This window comes from Prionailurus viverrinus, chromosome A3 (genome assembly GCF_022837055.1).
Source record: "Prionailurus viverrinus isolate Anna chromosome A3, UM_Priviv_1.0, whole genome shotgun sequence".
NCBI classification, from domain to species: Eukaryota; Metazoa; Chordata; class Mammalia; order Carnivora; family Felidae; genus Prionailurus; species Prionailurus viverrinus.
In genome coordinates, this window is record NC_062563.1 from 102409798 (window position 1) to 102431183 (window position 21386).

General features: G+C 44.9%; 1 protein-coding gene and 1 pseudogene across 1 annotated transcript in view; both read left to right on the forward strand.

The window, feature by feature from the left end:
- RPIA (ribose 5-phosphate isomerase A) overlaps nt 1–21386 on the forward strand; it is a 75035-nt gene that overhangs the window by 4378 nt on the left and 49271 nt on the right. The window lies entirely within an intron of this gene.
- LOC125162006 (eukaryotic translation initiation factor 4B-like) lies at nt 4100–6263 on the forward strand (annotated as a pseudogene).

Sequence of the window (21386 nt, forward strand, 5' to 3'; positions counted from 1 at the left end):
TCAGAATTCTCTCTCTCTCTCTCTCTCTCTCTCTCTCTCTCTCTCTCTCTCTCTCTGCCCCAACCCCACTCATGCTTTCTCTCTCTCAAAATAAATAAGTGAACTTAAAAAAAAAACTGGAGTCAGAACTGCAGTACTGTTGGGCACATGGGTGGCTTAGTTGGTTGAGTACACAACTCTTGATTTCAGCTCAGGTTATAATCCCAGGGTCATGGGATCGAGTCCTACATTATTAGGCTCCACACTGAGCATGGAGCCTGCCTGCGTGGGATTCTCTCTCTCTCTCCCTCTGCCCTTCTCCCCTGCTTGCATTCTCCCCCCCGCCCCCCCGCACCTCTCTTTCAAAAACAAAAAATAGGACTGCAGTACTGGCACTTCCACTCGCATTCCATTGGCTAAGGCAAGCATATGGCCAGGCCCAGTATCAATGAGGCAGGAAAATATGCCTCTTGTGAGAGAAACTGCAAAGTCACTGACAAAGGGCATGGGTACAAGATTTCAGAGAGCAAAAATCCAATCTACCACAAGTGCTGTGCATGAGAGTCATCAATTAGATCTGTGCCTGAATCTAGCATGAACAATTGCTTCAAAGCAATACACACAATGTAGATATCACTCCGTATCTATTAGGAAAAATACTATTTGGAAAAAACGTATCAAGTGCTGGTGATGGTGTAGAGGAACTGGAACCCTCATCGTGGCTGGTCTGAAGGCAAAAATGGTGAACTATTTTGGAAACACTTTGGCCACTTTTTATACAATTAGACATACACTCACCAAAAGGCTTAACAGTCCATTCCTAGGTTTTTACCCAAAAGAAATGAAAACATTTGTTCACACAAAGACCTCTATGTGAATGTTTCCCCGGGTTCCTCATTAATTTCCCAAACTGGATACACTGAAAATGTCTATCAACTAGTGAATGGATAAACAAGCTGCAGTTCTGCCTTGTGATGAAATGCTACTTAGCAGTAAAGAAGAACACCACACATGTATATTTCAGACCTCTGCTTTTATATGTCTGCTAACATCCCTGGACCCAAAGTATGCCACGCTGCCAAGTGCAAAGTCAAAGGGCAGAGAAGCAACATAGCCATATACCAAGAGGCCACCACTAGAGTGGAGATGTGTATTACTACCGCAAGGCAGAGAAGATTTGTGACCATGCTTTATTCTACCACACCCACCATGAGTTCCCTTATCTGAGTGACTGAGTCTAAAGAAATGCGTTGAGGCTTCAGCGGGATAGTAACTGATAATTATCAACTCCTGAATTTACACAGTTCAGTCCAGTCCTGGACAGATATAAACTATCGTTTCTGGGGGCGCCTGGATGGCGCAGTCGGTTAAGCGTCCGACTTCAGCCAGGTCGCGATTTCGCGGTCCGTGAGTTCGAGTCCCGCGTCAGGCTCTGGGCTGATGGCTCAGAGCCTGGAGCCTGTTTCCGATTCTGTGTCTCCCTCTCTCTCTGCCCCTCCCCCGTTCATGCTCTGTCTCTCTCTGTCCCAAAAATAAAATAAACGTTGAAAAAAGAAAGAAAAAAAAAAACTATCGTTTCTGGTCCCCTTGGAGATCTTTCCAAAAGTGGGATCTGCAGGCATGTGCACATAAACGCAGAAACAAATCCCTACGTATATACCCACACATGCAAATGTATATGGGCTGTGTGTGTGTATATATGTCCAGTGTCCAGTTATACATGCCTTTCCTCTAAAAAAAAGGTGACTCTCAGATTTTCAGAGGCTAAACTCTTGAGAAAAAGGAGGGGCGCCTGAATGGCTTAGTCGGTAAAGCGTCGAACTCTTGACTTTGGCTTCAGGTCATGATCTCATGGTTCGTGGGATCCAGTCCCACGTTGGGCTCCATGCTGACAGTGCAGAGCCTGTTTGGAATTCTCTCTGAGCTGAATTCAAGAGACAGACTCTTAACCACCTGAGCCACCCAGGCACCCCGCGTTTGTGTTTATTGAATTGGCACCAAGTAATCCTATTTTAATTGTTATAAGCAACAGAGAAAAAGTAAGTTTCATATATATATATGAAGTTTCATATATATATAATTCATTCCTGTCAAATAAAACCCAAAAAAACAGGGGCGCCTGGGTGGCGCAGTCGGTTAAGCGTCCGACTTCAGCCAGGTCACGATCTCGCGGTCCGTGAGTTCGAGCCCCGCGTCGGGCTCTGGGCTGATGGCTCGGAGCCTGGAGCCTGTTTCCCATTCTGTGTCTCCCTCTCTCTCTGCCCCTCCCCCGTTCATGCTCTGTCTCTCTCTGTCCCGAAAATAAATAAATGTTGAAAAAAAAATTTAAAAAAAACAAAACAAAACAAAACAAAAAAACCCAAAAAAACATAGTATCCTCTAAGAGCAAGTGTTCTACATGGTTCAAATAAAGAAAAATGGTGGGAGAATCAAATCCTCATACCACATCTAATTTTATGAGTGGGCCAGACTGAAAACTGTATCTTAGCTATCAGTATTTGGTCAAATGCTTCCAGCTCTGATCTAAGAGCTGGTTTTAGACCACATCTCTCACTGAGAATGATGGTAAATTAGATTAAAAAAAAAAAACAAAAACCTTTGAAGGTATCAGAAAGCAACCAAGGCATCTAGGACTCAAAGGGCTAAGAATAGGAAAGGAAGAAAATATGAGATCAGAGTGACATTCTCCATCATTCCCCCCTGAGACATTTGCTGAAATTATAAGCAAAAAGTGCAGGACCTAGACCCAAGCAGAGAGGCGCATCTTAGGGAGCTTTTAGGAGTCTCAAGGCAGAACACAACGTGGAGTTCAGGGCTAACAAGAGAGCCAGGATTGGAAGGGCTCAGATTTCAGAGAAAAGAGAATTATTGAAAAGTGAGTTAATATTCCACCCCCTTTTCCCACCAAGGCATTTGCTGGTTCCTTAGCCATGCACCGTGCAGGTAAGGTATCAAAAGCCTGAGCAGAAAGAAGGAGATAATAGGCTGACAAGTGAAATGGTCTCATCAGGCTTAGGGAGTCAAAAAACAGAAGCCAAGGCCCAGCAAGAAGTGGGAACTCTGAAAAACACCTCCAGCAGAGACTCTGGACAGTCTACAGATGGAAATAAAGATAAAGTGGAAATAACTTGCCTTAAAAAAGTAGCCTCAAAATACTATATACCCTTACTGGATTAGGGTGACCTGCCCCTATTCTTTCTGCCAGGAGAAAGTTAAATGATCTCTGGAGAAGGAAAACATATAGAGCTCCTACAATTACTCGTACACAGTGGTTAGCATTTGAACAAAAAATCTATCAGCTATGAAAATAATTATGATTAATATCCTACATGCTGTTGTTTCCTCCATGTCATTTCATGGTTCGATAAATAGTTCGCTTCTTTTTTCGTGCTGAATAATATTCCATTGTCTGGATGGACCACAGTTTATTTATCCATGCACCTACCAAAGGACATCTTGGTTGCATGTAGGTTTTGGCAATCATTAACAAAGCTGCTGTTAACGTCCATGTGCAAGTTCTCGTGTGGGCATAAGTTTTCAACTCCACTGGGTAAAAGGTAAGAATTTATTTAGTTTTGTAAGAAACCCAACAAACTGTCATCCAAAGTGGCTGTACCGTTTTATATTCCCACCAGCAACGATTTAGAATTTCTGTTGTTCTGCTTCCTCACCCTTGCCAGAATTTGGTATTGTCATTGATTTGGATTTTAGCTGTTCTAATAGGTATATAATGGTATCTCATTTCAATTTGCGTTTCCCTAATGACACATAATTTGAGCACATTTTTATATGCTTACTTTGCCATCTACATATCTTCTTTTTTTTTTTAATGTTTATTTATTTTTGAGAGAGAGCAAAAGCGTGGGAGGTGCAGGGAGAAGGGGGACAGAGGATCCGAAAGCAGGATCCACACTGACAGCAGAGAGCCGATGCGAGGCTCCAACCCATGAACCGTGAGATGATGACCTGAGCCAAAGTTGGATACTCAGCCAACTGAGCCACCCAGGCGCCCCTGTATATCTTCTTTATTGAGGTGTTTGTTCAGGTCTTTTGCCCATTTTTTTATTGGGTTATTCTTTTTCTCTTTGTCGAGTTTAAGATCTCTCTGTATATTTTGGATAACAGTCATTTCTTAGGTATATCTTTTGCAAGTGTTTTCTCCCAGTCTATGGTAATGACAAGTTTAAGGCACGAAAGATTACTAAAAAAGAAAGGGGGGCATTTCATAATCATAAACGGGCCAATCGCTCTCCCTCTCCCAACGTGACAGCCCCAGCAAAAAAAGAGTAAGAAGGGGAAGACTGTCTCCTTAACAGACTTTCTGGCCGAAGATGGGGAACTGGTGGAGGAAGCACCTATGTCCCCAGACCAGTCGGCTGGGCTGAGGAGACAGATAACCTGGAAGGAGATATTTCAACCACTCGACACAGTCATGATGACCATATGTATAGGATTCCTCCAATTGACCATTCTATCTGCCCACTGCTCCAAGGGCTGCTCAGGAACCCAATATCAAGCAGGCCCATCTTCCCAAATTGCCACCTGCACTGTTTTTCTAGGGAACTTGCCCTGTGCTGTGACAGAAGACTCCATTAAGGAATTCTCTGGAGGATTCGATATCACTGCTGCTGTACCTTTACCATGTGAACCCAGCAACCCAGAGAGGTTCAGAGATTTGGGTTATGCTAAGTTTGAGAACCTGAGTTTGAATTCCTTGCTCAGTGCCCTGAGCCTCAAATGAAGATTCTCTATGTAACAGGAGAATCTGAGGGGATGTCGCTGCTCAAACGCAGGCTAAAAACAGGAATGGCCATTTTTGGGGTGGAGACAGAAATCAGGATTCTGACAAAACAGGTACACACTGGAGGGCCCATCTTGCAACAGACAGCTTTGATGACAGTCTGCCTAGAAGAGGTGATGATAGCTTTGGAGACAAATGTCAGGACTGTTATGGTGCAGGCCAGTATTGTGATGGGCATTGGGATGTGGTACCGTCATGGCCCGCACCAGGATATGGATTGATAAGGGGCTGGCATCACTGTATCACTATGACGACGGAAGCACCGGAGACTATGACGGAAGCTATGATTCCAGGATAGGCAGGACAGAAGAGCATTTGGTAGTTGGCATCATAGGGATGATATCCACTGAGGAAGAAGGGACCGCTATGAAAACAGATATGACAGAGGAGATGATGGGTCATGGGGCTCCAGAGATTATTGCTCTCAGGATGGTTATAAGCATGGTGCCTTTAGGCACACAGGTCCCCCCAACAATCTGAGTCAACGGCCGTGGGGTACTTCCAAGGAGGCTAATTCCTCTGCCAGCAGCGCACAGTCCATTTGAACAGCCTATGGGATGGCAAAGCCTGTCGACATAGGCGCTAGAGAAGTGGAAGAGTGGCTACAGAAGGGGCAGGAGAGAGAAGGAACAGAGGAATGTCAGCTGGATGAAGCAAAACTAGAATGTCAGCCTTGGGAGAGATTCCAAGATGGCAAGGTGAAGAAACTCAAGAAGGGAAACGGTTGTTGAAGACAGGAAGTGAGTCATCATGGACTGGGAACTTAGCCCCATTTGGCAGACATGTGCAAAGAACAGAGCATGAGAAGTCTCTAGAAAACAATCAAGAGGAAGACTGTCACTCTCCAACTTTGAAACCTCCCAAACCTGAACAGCCTCTGGAAGCAGAATGTTCGAGTGCAGTGAAGTTCTAGCCCTCCTGCTCCATCTCAGAGCTCAGACGCCGCAGCAATCCCCTACTTGGGGTGGGGGGGGGGGGTTCCTGCTCAACCATCTGAGAAAAGACCACCATGGAAAGATGAACTTGAAGTACATGAGGTGAATGTCCCGAAAGGTCAAAGTGGGAACTCCAGCTGTGGTTCAGGAGATGAGGGAAGAAAGACCACTGGAAGGAGTCACATAGGAAAGACGGCAAAATGGATCAAGTTCCCCGATCTGCACCTGAGCCAAAGAAACTTGAAGAAAATCTGGCCTCCAAGTTCAGTTCTGCTGTCTCTGTTGTCTCTGTTGCTGCTGTCTCTGTTGATGGTGGAGATGAGAATGAGGGAGAAGATTACACGGAATAGACCTCTACATTCTGTGCTTCCTCCTACCCTTTCTCCACCCTGGGACATTCAAGAACAAATCAAGCCTCTACCTAGAAAAGATAAAATAAAACTCACCATTTCCTGGGGAGAAAAGAAGGGGAATCAACTTACCAGGATGATTTAATATTCTGGGACTGGGGGATTTTCTGGGAGTTGGGACTTCCTGTTTTAACATAGAAAGTCTTGGGGTGCCTGGGTGACTTTGTTGGTTAAGCATCTGACTCTTGCTTGATCTTGGCTCAGATCATGATCTCACGATTCATGAGATCGAGCCCCGCATTGGGCTCTGTGCTGACAGTGTGGAGCCTGCTTGGGATTCTCTCTTTCACCCTCTCTCTCTGCCCCTCCCCTACTTGCCTCCTCCCTCCCTCCCTCCCTCCCTCTCTCTCTCTCTCTCAAAACAAACAAACATTTAAAAAAAAAATAAGGGGCACCTGGGTGGCTCAGTCAGTTAAGCGTTGACTTCGGCTCACGTCATGATCTCATGGTTCGTGGGTTTGAGCCCCACATCGGGCTCTATGCTGACGGCTCAGAGCCTGGAGCCTGCTTCAGATTCTGTGTCTCCCTCTCTCTCTGCCCCTTTCCTGCTCACGTTCTGTCTGTCTGTCTATCTCTCTCTCTCTTAAAAATAAATAAACATTACAATTTTTTAAAAAATAATAAAATAAAATAAAATAAAATAAAATAAAATAAAATAAAATAGAACGTCCTGTGCAAACTGGGATATGTTGGTCACCTTTTATGGTGGCAAAAGACCAGGGAGCCTGGGTTCCAAGCTAAGCAAAGGCTTCCTTGCAGTCTCTGGTTTCCTCTGTCTTCCATCCTTACATCAATACAGCCTCAACTCCGCTCACCCTGCCTAGTAACCCAGCTTACAGCTCTGGTGCCTGCCTGCCCCTCCCTTCAATGGCCACACGGTGGGTACATCTACTGTCCTGGCAGCTGGACTCTATCTGTCTCTCAAGGGTTTTGTATTCAAAAGAGGGAGAAGGTACAACCTTCTCCTGCTTAAAAAATAAAAAATAAAAAAAAAAGGAAAGAAATATATGTATATATTTCTACGCCTCTATTTCTGTATCTCTATATCTCTGGAAGAAGAAAACTGGTCACAGTTTTTGTTTCTGGGAAAACAAACAGGGTGGCCAAGGCACAAGGGTAAGAGATTAGGAGGGAGGCTTTTCCCTTTTTTAGTAGCTTTATTGAGATATAATTCACATTCACCTATTCACCTATTTTAAGTGGACAATTCAGTATTTTCTAATTTTTGACAGATCTGTGCAACCAGGAAGGAGACTTTTTAAAAATATATTTATTTTGAGAGAGAGAGAGAGATAGAGAGGGAGAGGGACAGAGAATGAGTGGGGGAGGGGCAGAGGGAGAGAGAGAGAGAGAGAGAGAGAAAGAGAGAGAGAGAATCTTAAGCAGGCTCCACACCTAGGGTGGAGCCTGACACGGGGCTTTGATGCTTCCGGGATACATGCAATGAAAAGTCACATGGGGTGCAAGCCACACCCCAAACAGCAAGACCCCTCAGTGTTTTCATTGGTTGGGTGACTTTTGTTGCCAACCATCAGAGAACGGAGGGGAGCTCCTCCTATGACTGGGATCCAGTCTTCCCCCTCTTGCATCTCCAGGGACCTGCTTCTTTGCAGAGCACTGATTTCAGCACAGCACTAGGTCAGAATTTTCAGGTGCTTGTCACCAAGCATGGCTTCCTGGGATAGCACCGTGTACAAGGGGGTGATCATACATTCGGTCTCACAACTCCCTCCAACACGGCACAAGTTAGAACATCTTCAAAAAGGTGTTTATGTTTATCTGAAGTGTTCTTTCTAAATTCACTCTGATTTGCAACAGTGAATCTATGTTACCTGTGCATTTTTTAAGTTAAAAATAAGTTAAAATTAAAGGCCTCCTACGGGAAGCCTTCCTGACTCCTCCCTCATTTCCTCATGATAGTTTGGTTCCTTTAGTTTCCATAAAATCCACCTCTAGCTCACCTCTAGCACAGAGCTTATTCGAAGGCATTTTAATCACCTGTTTAATTACCTAGGTCCCCTTTAGACTGTGATTTCCTTAGGGCAGGTGCTGTGCCTTTCATAACTGGGTCTCTAGGGTCTTGCATGGAGCCTGGTGCACTGAGCCCTTCATCTTTCCACCTCCCCTAAAGTGTCCTGCTTTTCACACCCAGCTCTGTCAACAACTAACCTTACCACACACGATTCTCAAAGAACCCAAAGAAGACTTCTTGTCTTCAACCGGCTGGCATATCTTACTAAGCCCTGAGTACCCAACTGTATGCAATAATATGAGAAAGTGAGGATTCCAGAGGGACTTGAACACACCCATCTTAGGAATGCTAGAAATTAAGGCAAGTCCCAGGCATGTCATTTAGGTGGGAACTACATTCATTCATACGTTCATACCTCTGGAATGAAAGTTAAAGGAAGGGAAGAGGGCGGTGAGTTAGGGGCTGGAACTAGATCTTGAGACAAGATAAAAATTGGAGGGAGGAAGGGCAGGGAAGGCACAAATCTCTGCTTTGGAAAACAAATTGTTGGAGGGACAGAGCATCATGCAAACACTGAACTTACACAAATTCCATTAGGTATACTTGGAAGAAAGGAAGGGAGGAAAGGGGAAAGAAGAAAAGGGGGAAGGGGTGGAAAAAAAAGATACAAGAGGAATAAATATTTACATGATACAAGCTTTCATAATTTTTTTAACATACCAGAGATCCCATACATTTGACACAGTTGTCTCTAAAGAGCTTGAGAAGGAAGACGTGACATCTATTTTCCAGTAGTGTGTAAGGATTCAGCTTTGACCACTTGGATTATTAGAAAAGGTTGTTGTTTTTTTTTTTAAGTTTATTTATTTTGAGAGAGACAGAGCGCGAGTGGGGGAGGGGCAGAGAGGGAGAGAGAGAATCCCAAGCAGGTTCCATTTGCGCAGTCAGCACACAGAGCCCGATGTGGGGCTCTAATCCATGAAACCGTGAGATCACGGGTTGAGCCGAAATCAAGAGTCGGTCACTTAACCGACTGAGCCACCCAGGCAGCCTGGGGATTATTAGGGGAGCTTTAAAAAACAAAACAAAACAAAACAAAACAAAACACAACTGCCTGCATCCCACCCGCAAAAATCTGATGTAATTAATTGGCCAGAGGTGCAGCCTGGGCTCCAGACTGGTTAAGAACTCCCAAGTAATTTTCTTTTCCAATTTTAAAAATTGTGGTAAAATGCACAGAACATAAAATTTAACATCTTAACCATTTTTAAGGCTATGGTTCAGTGGGGTGTAAATATACTCATAGCGTTAGGCAACCATCACCACCATCCATCTCCAAAACTCTTTTCATCTGTAAAACTAAACCTCTATACCCATGGAACAATAACTCGCACCCCTCACCTCAGCCCCAGGAAATCATCATTCTACTTTCTGTCTATATGATTTTGGCTATTCAAGTATCTCATAGATGTGGAATCATACAGTACTTGTCTTTTGCGTCTGGCTTAGTTCAACTAGCATGATATCGTCAAGGTTCGTCCATGTTGTTAGCATGTGTCAGAATTCCCTTCCTTTTTTAAAAATTTTTTTTTTTAAATGTTTATTTATTTTTGAGACAGTGAGCAGGGGAGGGGCAGAGAGAGAGGGAGACACAGAATCCGAAGCAGGCTCCAGGCTCCGAGCTGTGAGCACAGAGTCCAACACGGGGCTCGAACTCACGTGCCACGAGATCATGACCTGAGCTGAAGTCGGACGCTTAACTGAGCCACCCAGGCACCCTGGAATCCCCTTCCTCTTTAAGGCTGAATAATACTCCATTGTATGTATATAACACATTTTGCTCATCCATTTCACATTGTAACTATTGTGAATAATGCTTCTCTGAACATGGGTGCACAGGTATCTCTTTGAGACCCTGCTTTCAGTTCTTTTGTGTATATACCCAGAAGTGGAATTGTGGATCATATGGTCATTCTATTTCAAGTGTTGGAGGAACCTCCGCACTGTTTTCCATAACGGCTGCGCCAATTTACGTTTCCACTAACAGTGCATAAGGGTTCTAATTTCTCCCCATGCTTGTCAACACCTGTTATTTTCTGGGTTTTTGGTAGTGGTCATACTAATGGTTGTGGGGTGGTGTCCTCTTGTAGTTTTGGTTTGCATTTCCCTAACGATAGTGATTTTAAGCGTCTTAAGATGTGCTTAATGGGCATTCATATACTGTTTTATGAAAAATATCTATTCAAGTCCTTTCCTTGTTTTTGAGTCAGGTTGTTCAATTTTTTGGCTGTTAAATCTTAGAAGGCCTCTGTATATTCTGGATATTAATCCAGATCCCTTATCAGATACATGATTTACACATATTTTCTCCCATTCTGTGGGTTGCCTTTTTATTCTGTTGAATAAATCATCAAATGGGGGCACCTGGGTGGCTCAGTCAGTTGAGCATCTGACTTCAGCTTAGGTCATGATCTCACAGTTCATGAGTTCGAGCTCCACGTCGGGCTCTGTGCTGACAGCTCCGAGCCTGGAGCCTGCTTCGGATTCTGTGTCTCCCTTTCTCTCTGCCTCTCCTCCCCTGCTTGTGCTCTGTCTCTCTCTCAAAAACAAATAAACATTAAAAAAATTTTAGGATGTCTGGGTGGCTCAGTCAGTTAAGCATCCTACTTTGGCTCAGGTCATGATCTCACAGTTCCTGGGTCCGAGCCCCACGTCGGGCTTTGTGCTGACAGCTCAGAGCCTGGAGCCTGCTTTGGATTCTGTGTCTCCCTCTCTCTCTGCCCTTCCCCCGCTCTCTCTCTCTCTCTCTCTCTCTCTCAAAAATAAACATTAAAAAAATTGTTTTTAACTGGAAAAGGTGGGGGGAGGGTGTGAATCAAGCATTTCAGTACACACTATACCACTGAGTAATCAAACATGATGAGGGAGGCTTCTCTTTATAGAAGTATTCTACTAATGAAGAAGTAAGGATAGAATTAGAATTCTGCCGTTTTGTACCTCTGATGAATTAATGGGTGTAGACCCTAGAGCCAGGCAGTGGCATCACAATAGATAGACAACCATATGTGATATACCACCGGCTAAAAGTATATGGTACTACTTATGAAGTCATCTTGCTACCAAAGAAATGTTAAAAACCAATCCTAAATTGCATCAAGCCTATAGATATAAACTACCAGTTCATGGGAAAGACAAGGGACAGAGGAATATTTCAACTAACTCCACGGGGATGCAATAAGCAAAATCTGAACTATGAGAAACAACAAACAAATTACAAGGGGTAAAAAGAGATGGGGGTGATCCTGTAGATTAAAAGAGATTAAGAGGGGCGCCTGGGTGGCTCAGTCAGTTGAGTGTCCAACTCTTGATTTCGGCTCAGGTTGTGATCTCACCTTTTGTGAGTTTGAGCCCTGCGTTGAAACTCCCCATGAGGCTCCGTGCTCATCATGTGGGGTCTGCTTGGGATTCTCTCTTTCCTTCTCTTTTCTTTCTGCTCCTCCCCTGCTGGCGCATGCACACATGCTCACTCTCTCTCTCTCTCTCTCAAAATAAATAAACTTAAAAAAATAAAAGAGATTTAAGAGATATCAATCAGTTGCAGTGTGTGCACCTGTGGAGAAAAGAGTTAACACAGCAGGCCTGAGCCTGCTACCCTAAAAACGCCTGCTCGCAAGGATGGCCCTTGGCTGGCATCTGGGAACTTAGATTGGGGTGGGTTCTCACCATTCCCTAATAAGTATGTCTCACTTTGCATAAACTATAAAAACAATGCAATTTGTGCTGAATACCTGCTTTCCTACTGGGAGTCTGGAATTTTGGTACATGCCAAGCAATGGGTGCCCATATATGATCAGCCCTGAGTAAAATCCACAGTCACTGAGTCTCTAGTGAGTTTCTCTGGCAGACATTTCACATGTGTTGTCCTAATTCGATGCTGGAGGAATGAAGTGCATCGTGTGTGGCTCCTTTGGGAAAGGACTTTTGGAAGCTTCCTTCTAATTTCCTCTGGAATTCATTCTGTACGCCTTTTCCCTTTGCTGATGTTGCTTGTGTCCTTTCTTTGTAATAAATTATAGCTATGAGCATGACCATATGCTGAGTCCTGTGAGTCCTCCTAATGAATCACCGAACCTAGGAGTGGTCTTGGGGACTCTAGACATAGTACCTTATTTGGAGGCTGATAAAACATACAAAAACAAACAAATAAACAAACAAACAAACAGTGGGGGGGGTGCAGAGGATGGGAAATGAGAAATGAGGAAAATCTGAACTCAATATAATGACACTGAAGAATTAATTTTTAGATGATGTAATAGTATCATAGTTCTGTTTAAGAGATACGTATGTTAAAATATTTGTGGGTCAAACGATATGAAGTCTGAGATTTGCTTCAAAATAATCTGGAGGGAAGGGTTGGAAGTAGGTAAGCGTATAGATGGAAAAAGATTGGCCATGAGTTTAAGGGTCTTGAAGCTGGAAGTATGTCTATGGCATTTCATTGTGCTATTTTGTCTACCTTTGTATATGTTTGAAATTTCATGCAATAAAGAAGTTTAAAAGATATATATCTTGGGGATCTTTTAATTTCAGCTCAAAGACAGCTTCCTTGTTTGCTTGTTTTTTTCACTGCTGCAGAATATCTCCTTATATAGGGTGGTCTCAGTTCTATGTGATTTGCCTTGCCACTGTCTTTAGGACCTGACCCTCAGGTCACACGCAAGAAGGATGTTGGATATTGGATAGCTCACGGAATTAAAGGAAAGGCTGAATGAACAACCAAGTCTCTGAAAGTACAGGAACTGTGGCAGTTTTGGGGGGACTCGAGAAAGGAGATCCCCATGGACAGGCTCTTAGAGATAAGTCATCAGGAGAGAGCACCTCAGTCATTTTTTTCTGTGGAGTCACACTGTCAAAGTTCACCTTCCTTGGAGAGAGGGATCTTTGACCGAGCTTGGATTATGAGTCCCTTCTCAGCTGGAGAAGGGCAGGGCCCCTTGGTCAGCAAGCCCCTCAAGCATTCAGTGGGTGGGAGAGGGGTGCGTTCCTACAGGGAAATCAGAGTTCCTCTATCAGCGGATGGTGGGGATGGATGCTGGCTGAACAAAACAACAAACGTCTGATACTGAGGAGAGGAAGAACTCTGGGTGGGGCCTTCGCATGGCCAACTAGGGAGCTGGAGTTACCAGAAGATTGGGTAGGCGGTAACAGGTCAATCTCTTGGGCTATAACCCAGACCCTTGATTTTCTTTTCATTGGCGTAGCCTGAGAAACAAGGGCTGCACTAGAGAGGTAGGGGACCAATGACCTCTATGTTTAAAACCTCAATGTTTTAAACACCCTGGACATTAAAAAATATAGTTCAGGGGCACCTGGGTGGCTCACTGGGTTGAGCGTTGGATTCCGGCTCAGGTCATAATCTTGCAGTTTGAGAGTCTGAACCCTGCCTCAGGCTCCACGCTGACTGTGCGGAGCCTGCTTGGGCTCCTGCTCTCTTCCTCTCTCTGCCCCTCCCCCACTTTCTCTCTCTCTCTCTCTCTCTCTCAAAATAAATAAATAAATGTAAAAAATATATAGTTCAAATGAACCAAAGAGAAGAAACAACACAAAAGATTCCTGAGCAGGAGGACTCGCTGTATCTCAAGGCAAGAGTTCTGCTATGTGCTGTTGACAGAGAAGTTTCCATTTGTCAGTCCAGTCAGCCAGCCTTGTGTTTAGTTCCTTCCCAATTCACCTGTACCACCTTCTCCCACAGATCCCACTGCTTGAGAGTCTCGTATTGCCCGCTGAGGGTTGTCTTCACTGGGGACGCTGAATTGTGAAAGCAGAGAATAGTAACACTCCTGATCACAAAACCAGAGCATATAAATAAACCCAGGAGAGTGGATTTAGGGAAAGTTAAAGAAGTTGTTAAACAGTGGAATGATTTATCCAGGAAGCTGTGGAATTCCCTTCCTGAGATGTCTGTAAATACACAATAAAATACATTTGTAGCTAAATACCAATTTAAATATGGCTTTTCTGGGTGCTTCCGGTCCTAAGATTTTATTCTCTCGAGAGCCAAAATGTAAAAATAGAAAATATAATGTGTCTTGGGGCGCCTGGGTGGCTCAGTCGGTTAAGCGTCCGACTTCGGCTCAGGTCAGGTCACGATCTCGCAGTTCGTGGGTTCGAGCCCTGCGTCGGGCTCTGTGCTGATAGCTCGGAGCCTGGAGCCTGCTTCGGATTCTGTGTCTCCTCCTCTCTCTGTTCCTCCCCTGCTCACGCTCTGTTTCTCTCTCTCTCTCTCTCAAAAATAAAGATTAAAAACAAAAATTAGGAAAAAAAGAAAATACGGTGTGTCTTTCTATTATCATTTTGGTGCCTCTTTGGGCACATTGCATAATTGCTGGCTTCCACGTTCTGAAGCTTGGTTGCTGAGATTTGGAGAACGAGCAGCTGTTATCTCTGCTCACCAGTTTTCAGAAAGATCTATATAACCTTTGGCACAGTGGTTACGAGAGGCCCAGGAGGTAGCGTTATTAAATTCTAACCTTGCTTCACTCACAGTGGCACTGAGTCTCTCTGGCAAGTTCCTGACTTCTTTCTTAGTAAGCTCCACTACTTTCTCCTCTTCCTCCCTGCCTTTTTGCTTCCTATCACTTGTACATTTATTTTGATCAATCCAAGGCACTAATGGTATTAGGGACATTATTTAATTCTTGGTTATCTTTTGAATGTGCACCGCCGGGAAAATAAACACTTACCCTCCCTGCCTCTATTCTATTGGTTATAGAATAATTCCCATTAATTTTCTCTCAAATGAGTGTAGTCGGGGGGCACCTGGGGGCTCAGTCGGTTGAGCGTCCGACTTTGGCTCAGGTCATGATCTCGTGGTTCATGGGTTCGAGCCCCGCGTCAGGCTTTGCGCTGACAGCACAGAGCCTGCTTGGGATTCTCCGTCTCCCTCTCTCTCTGCCCCTCCCCCGCCTCAAAAATAAATAAACATAAAAAAAATTGAAGCGAGTGCAGTTGGCTGGTGAAAAGAGTTTGAATCAGTGCTGATCCAGCACTAGAAAAATAATTCAGCGTTCACACTCTTGATCATGAGTCAGTCAGTGCCATTTTCCTGGGTGGAATAGAAATAGCACCGGTAGCTGGAAGATGAAGAAGGCAAGAGGCAATCCTGACTGGCTGGTGACTGGGTGGTGCTGTCCGGTCTCCTGCTGCCCCCACCGGCGTGGGGGCCCTCTGGCTGACTGCCATCCCACAGCACCTGTGCCCGAGCAGGCACATGATAGGATCTCGGTAAATATCAGCTAAATGACAAGTGAATAAGTGAATGGTTGAACGAGCAGTGTTTGCCTGGACTTGTTCTCTGGCTGGGACCGTAGGGCTCTCCGCCCTCCTCTGAGTGCCGAGTCTGGACGACTTGGAGGGAAGGGAGCTGCTGGGTAAAGGCCAGTGCCAGCCCATGCCTCACCCTTCCTCCACCAGCCGCGTTCCGCTGTCCGCCCGCTAAGTCTGCCCCTCTGCTCTGTCCTTGGGACACAGGCTTCCTCTCCCGTGGCTGCACTTGGAGGTGAGAAGATGTTTCCATACTTTGCGCTTGCCGGCCCTCCACAGCTCCCTTATTTCTCTTTGAAAGCAGCTTCCTGGCAGGGCCTGAATTCGAGAAGCAGGTAGTGTGTGCTGATGATAAGCTCTTCCTGTTGGCTTGGTAATTGTGTTTCCAGTGGGGTGACAATCACCTGACCTCGGAGCCCAGCCCCCCAGTTTCACTCAGAGCGGCCAAGAGTGGCTCTGATCTGTATCTGCTTTTCTGAAACCCCAAAGGCAGAAGCGGCTGTGGCCTGGCTGCTAGTGGGTGGGGCCTGGAGGAGCCGTGCCTTTATTTACCAGTTTGTTCTGGGAGAACGGGCAGGACCTGGAAAAGCCAGACTGTGAGGTGGAGGAGTGGCCCTTCGGCCACCTCACTGATGACCCTCTCCCTCATTGCTAAATTAGGGGGCAAAAGTGCTGTTTAAATTTATTTATTTTTTTTAACGTTTATTCAGTTTTGAGAGAGAGCGTGAACAGGGGGAACGGCAGAGAGAGAGGGAGACACAGAATCCAAAGCAGAAATCGGGCTCTGGGCTGTCAGCACAGAGCCTGACACAGGGCTTGAACTCACAAACCGTGAGATCATGACCTGAGCCGAAGCTGGACCCTTAACCAACTGAGCCACCCAGACGCCCCAAAAGTGTTGTTTAATGGAAGAATCTTGATCTTGGTTCTGAAAAGAAGGTAGACAGAGAGGCATTTAAAAACATTTTTTAAATGTTTATTTTTGAGAGAGAGCGAGACAGACAGACAGACAGACAGACAGAAGGTGAGCAGGGGAGGAGCAGAGAGAGAGGGAGACATAGAATCCAAAGCAGGCTCCGGGCTCCAAGCTGTCAGCACAGAGCCTGACGTGGGGTTCGAACTCTCAAACCGTGAGATCATGACCTGAGCTGAAGTCAGAGACTGAACGGACTGAGCCACCCAGGAGCTCCAAGGCAGTTTTTATATATAGCTCTGGTCTCCCACATTCCTCAGAAATTTTTTTTTTTTTTTTAACTTTAAAGGCCAAGTACACCATGAACTTGAATGTGCAATAGGTAGCCATAAACTGCTGAGCTCAGCAGGGAGGAGAAGAGACAACCCCCAACTAAGGGTTCTTGGAGGATGGCAGAGAGAGAATGTTCTCTCTGAAAGGAAACTCTTGAACTGTAGTACTGTAACAGGTCATCAATGTATCTACTTAACTCCCGGCCAGCCTAACCACATGGTACCACCATTCTGCACAGGCGTTTGAGTCTATTTCTCAGCTTATGGAAATACCAGAGATTCTGCAGAGGCATTTGAGTCTATTTCTCAGCTTATGGAAATACCAGAGACTCGTTTTGTTTTGTTTTGTTTTGTTTTGTTTTGTTTTGTTTTGTTTTGTTTTGCTTTGCTTTGCTTTGCTGTGTGGCTAAAGGAGGAAACTCTAATTGGTCTTCTGCATAACCAAAGCCTATAAATAACCAAAATCATACAGAAAGGAAACTTTCAGAAAAGCCCTTTCAATATAAACCCTGGCTGCTATGACTGGTTCTTAGTTCGGATTCAGTTTCTCAGAGGTGTAAGGGCCTCAAAGAACTTAGTAGCTCCTCACTTTTCTTATTTAAATCCAGAAGGCCCTTTGTGCACACGCTAGGAAGAGACCTGTGGACATAGGCCTTTATTGTCATAACAACACAACAAAGCCTCTTCAGTGAATGAAAGATGGGCTGGGACTTGATGGGTTCAGGAAGGGGGAGTTTGGCTGAAGAAGCCCATCACTGTACAGAAAGTGTGGGGAACATGCCTAGAGAGGAGGGGGCCAGACTACAAAGAAAAGAGCCTTCCACATCAGACTAAGGGATTTGTTCTGCAAACAAAAGAAGCTGAAAGGTGGGGAGTAATAGGAAAAGCATGTTAAAAAAAATTTTTTTTTAACGTTTTATTTATTTTTGAGACAGAGAGAGACAGAGCATGAACAGGGGAGGGTCAGCGGGAGGGAGACACAGAATCTGAAACAGGCTCCAGGCTCTGCGCTGTCAGCACAGAGCCCGACGCGGGGCTCAAACTCACGGACCGCGAGATCATTACCTGAGCTGAAGTCGGCCGCTTAACCGACTGAGCCACCCAGGCGCCCCAGGAAAAGCATGTTTAAATTTTTGTGGGGTCGGAAGTGCCTGGGTGGCTCGGTCAGTTAAGGGATGGACTTTGGCTCAGGTCATGATCTTGAAGGTCATGAGTTCCAGCCCCATGACGGGCTCTGTGCTGACAGCTCAGAGCCTGGAGCCTGCTTTGGATTCTGTGTCTCCCTCTCTCTCTGCCCTGCTTGTGCTAATGCTTATTTATTTTTGAGAGAGAGAGAGAGAGGAAGAGAGAGAGAGAGAGAGCATGCACGTGAGTAGGGAAGAGGCAGAGGGAGAGGGAGACACAGAATCTGAAGCAGGCTCCAGGCTCTGAGATGTCAGCACGGAGCAGACGTGGGGCTGGAACCCACGAGCCACCATGACCTGAGCCGAAGTTGGACGCTTAACCGACTGAGCCAACCAGACACCCCAAGCACATTTGTTTTAAAGTCTCTGAGAAGTCACAAGAAACTGACTTGACTCTGCTTAACCCGGGAGGAGATTGTATTGCTGAGAACCTGATTCCATTTTTCTAGACAATCTCACGACAATGAATTTGTAAGTAGCTTCTTCGTACCAGAATACTATCAATCAATTTAGCACCAGGCAAACCCCACTAGCAAGTGACCTCAAAGTAAAGCCCCACTGATGGTAATGTTACGACGCTCAACACTCAGTGCTTCTAACACAGTCTTGCACAAAAATTCCTGGGCTGCTCACAGGTATAGTCCCCATGCTCCCTAGGCTTGGCCAGTCTGCAGTTCTGGTTAAGTTTCTTTCCTCTATAGTTTGAAGAACGAAGGGGCCGCCTTGCTCAGACCCACACCCTGCTCACGTGGTCCTGTTTTGTGGGCTGCCGCTGCTCCCCGCTGCTCACTCACTGCCTGCCAGCATTCATGGAGGCCTTCTACACGTCTCTCCATCAGGTTTGTCTCCTCTCTGGCCAGCAAGGAAACTCATTTCAGAGGGGTTGCTCCTCAAAGAGCTGCGGGGCCCCTGTGCCGTGGTTTTCCCTTTGATGTTACGCTTCTCCTTTTCTCAAAGCCCAAAACCCGCTAGCTCACTGGATGTGTGTCATGGGGAAAACTGGACCCGGTGGGTAAGTCACCTCCTGGATTAGCCAGGGTTCTCCAGAGAAACAAAACCAATAGGAAGTGAGCATATGCGTGTGTGTGTGTGTGTGTGTGTGTGTGTCTGTGTGTGTAGAGACGGAGAGTAAGAAAGAGACTTATTTTAAGGAACTGGCTCATGTGATGGCAGGGACTGGCCAGTCTGAAAATTTTAAGGCAGGCTGGCAGGCTGGAGACTCAGGGAAGAGTTGATGTTCTGGTCGCAAGACAGTTTAGAGGCAGAATTCCTTCTTCCTTGGGAGACCTCGGCCTTTTCTGTTGAGGCCTTCAACTGATTGGATGAGGCCCACCCAGGTTATGAAGGATAATCTACTTTACTCAAAGTCTATTGCTTTAGATAGTAATCTCATCTAAAATATACCTCACCATGACATCTTGGCTGGCGTTTGATGAAAAACTGAGTACAATGGTGTAGCCAAGTTGACACATGAAATTAACCATTACACCCAGGTGTGCTGTGGAGTTAGGCTCACTCTGCCAGGCTCCGGGGTCACTTGCAATGCCTTTCCTCTCAAGCTGCTTGTCCCTCTGTGCAGTCTGGGTCCCTGGTGCCGGGCCCTGACTAAACACTTAACTCACGTACAGTCACATTACACTAGTGTAATGTGGACAGAGCCCTTCTCTTAAACGTATCAAACCAGCTTTAGTTTACCTGGCATTCTATAGTTCTGTCTTTAAAGTCCCCTTGCCAAAGAGTTTCTCCATCCTTCAAATACTAAAAGCTTTAAGTACAATTATTTAAACACCGAACAGAATGACAGCATGGAAATGGAGAGTTGCTGGCTACCAGACAACAGAGGGAAGGCGACCATGCCATTCAATACCTTGATAGTCAAAGGACTAGATTTGGAGCCAGGGAAGAGATTTGCAGATGTTGATGTGTGGTGGGGAAAGATGGGTTGCACACAGTCAGGGAACTTGTGTCATGCTCTACGGGTCCAGATGAAGGCAGAGAATATTTGCAGCCATAGTGATTTGGTTACGCCTACCTAGACCCAGCCTCAGATTCATTAAGACTTACTTGTCTTTGTTTTTGCGATTTTATGGTTTCATCTACTAAATATCTTCTAAATTTCACTCTTCTCTCTTCCCATTCTGAAATCTTACCCTTGCCTTTTTTTTTTTTTCATCTTTCCTTTTTAGAGATGTCAATACTAGGACTCTTTTGGAAGCTAGGCTTCTGTGCCCAGATGGTACCTGGTGACTAGCCATGCAAATAGACTTTGAAACTTTGTGTTCATTTTACACAATAAACTAGCTCAAGGGTCATAGCATTGAGAAATGTTAACTTTTCTAATACTAACAGTGTATAAGAGGGGTCTAGGTGGGTGGGGCCACTTAAGTCTTGTCAAAAATGAAAAACTGTATCTAATCCAAGATGGCCTCATTATGGACTGTGGAAGCCATGGCAATGGGAATGCCAGAAGGTGGAAGGAGAATGCATATACACTTTGGGAAATGAACAACGCTGCTGTTCATGCCTGTAGCTAATTTTTCAGTCTTTGTAGGTGGGATATATCCAGCTCTGAATGAAAAAGCATATGTACCTAAAGCTGGAAAATATTTTGGCATATAGCCTAGATAAGACCCTCTATTCATATACATATCCTATAACATATAACACCGCATATCCTTGAATGCCATTATGTTAAAATTTTTTTGTTATAATATGGGTCCATCTTGGAACTAAACCAAGGATTTATCTGCTATAGAATACAGTGGACCACACTAGGCCCCAAGATGTGGAGCCTGAGAGTATCATCATAATGAACATTGCTCTAATCCAAAAGTATAATTGTGTGTACAATGCATATTCTTAGGAATATGACTGGTCTGAAAGCATTCGTATCCATGATGAAACAGGATGTCATCTATATCCAATTCATTTCTGTGACCACTTAATGAACGTGTGTAACATGGTGGCTATTGTGTCAAGTATCTAAGAAGGAGACTTTAAGAAAAGGGTGTAGAGGAACCTGGGTGGCTCAGTCAGTTAAGCATCTGACTCATGATTTCCACTCAGGTCATGATCTCACAGTTCGAGAGATCGAGCCCAGCACGGTTCGAGAGATCGAGGGATTCTCTCTCTCCCTCTCTCTTTGCCCCTCCACTGCTTGCATTCTCTAAATAACTAACTAACTAACTAACTAACTAACTAAATAAATAAATAAAATTAAAGAAAAGGGTGTAGTCCAACCTGCAACTCCCTTGTCTTGGAATATAATCCTCATGGTAATTTGGAAACGTTAGTATTTAGCACCATCCTGATTTTCATGGTCTCTCCAACTAGAAAGCAAGTCCTTGAAATAGTATCATAGGTCTGTGATCGCTTGAGACCCTTAGCAGGGTAAGAGAGTGGGAATTAGCATGTCATCTCAGTGAGGCCAGTACAAATGCTCAGCACTGGCCAAAGCACAAAGCACAAAACGAATGTTTCTCTTTTGGGGGGTTGGTAGTTTTCTAACTTTACTGTATATTTGATTTTTAAAATCCT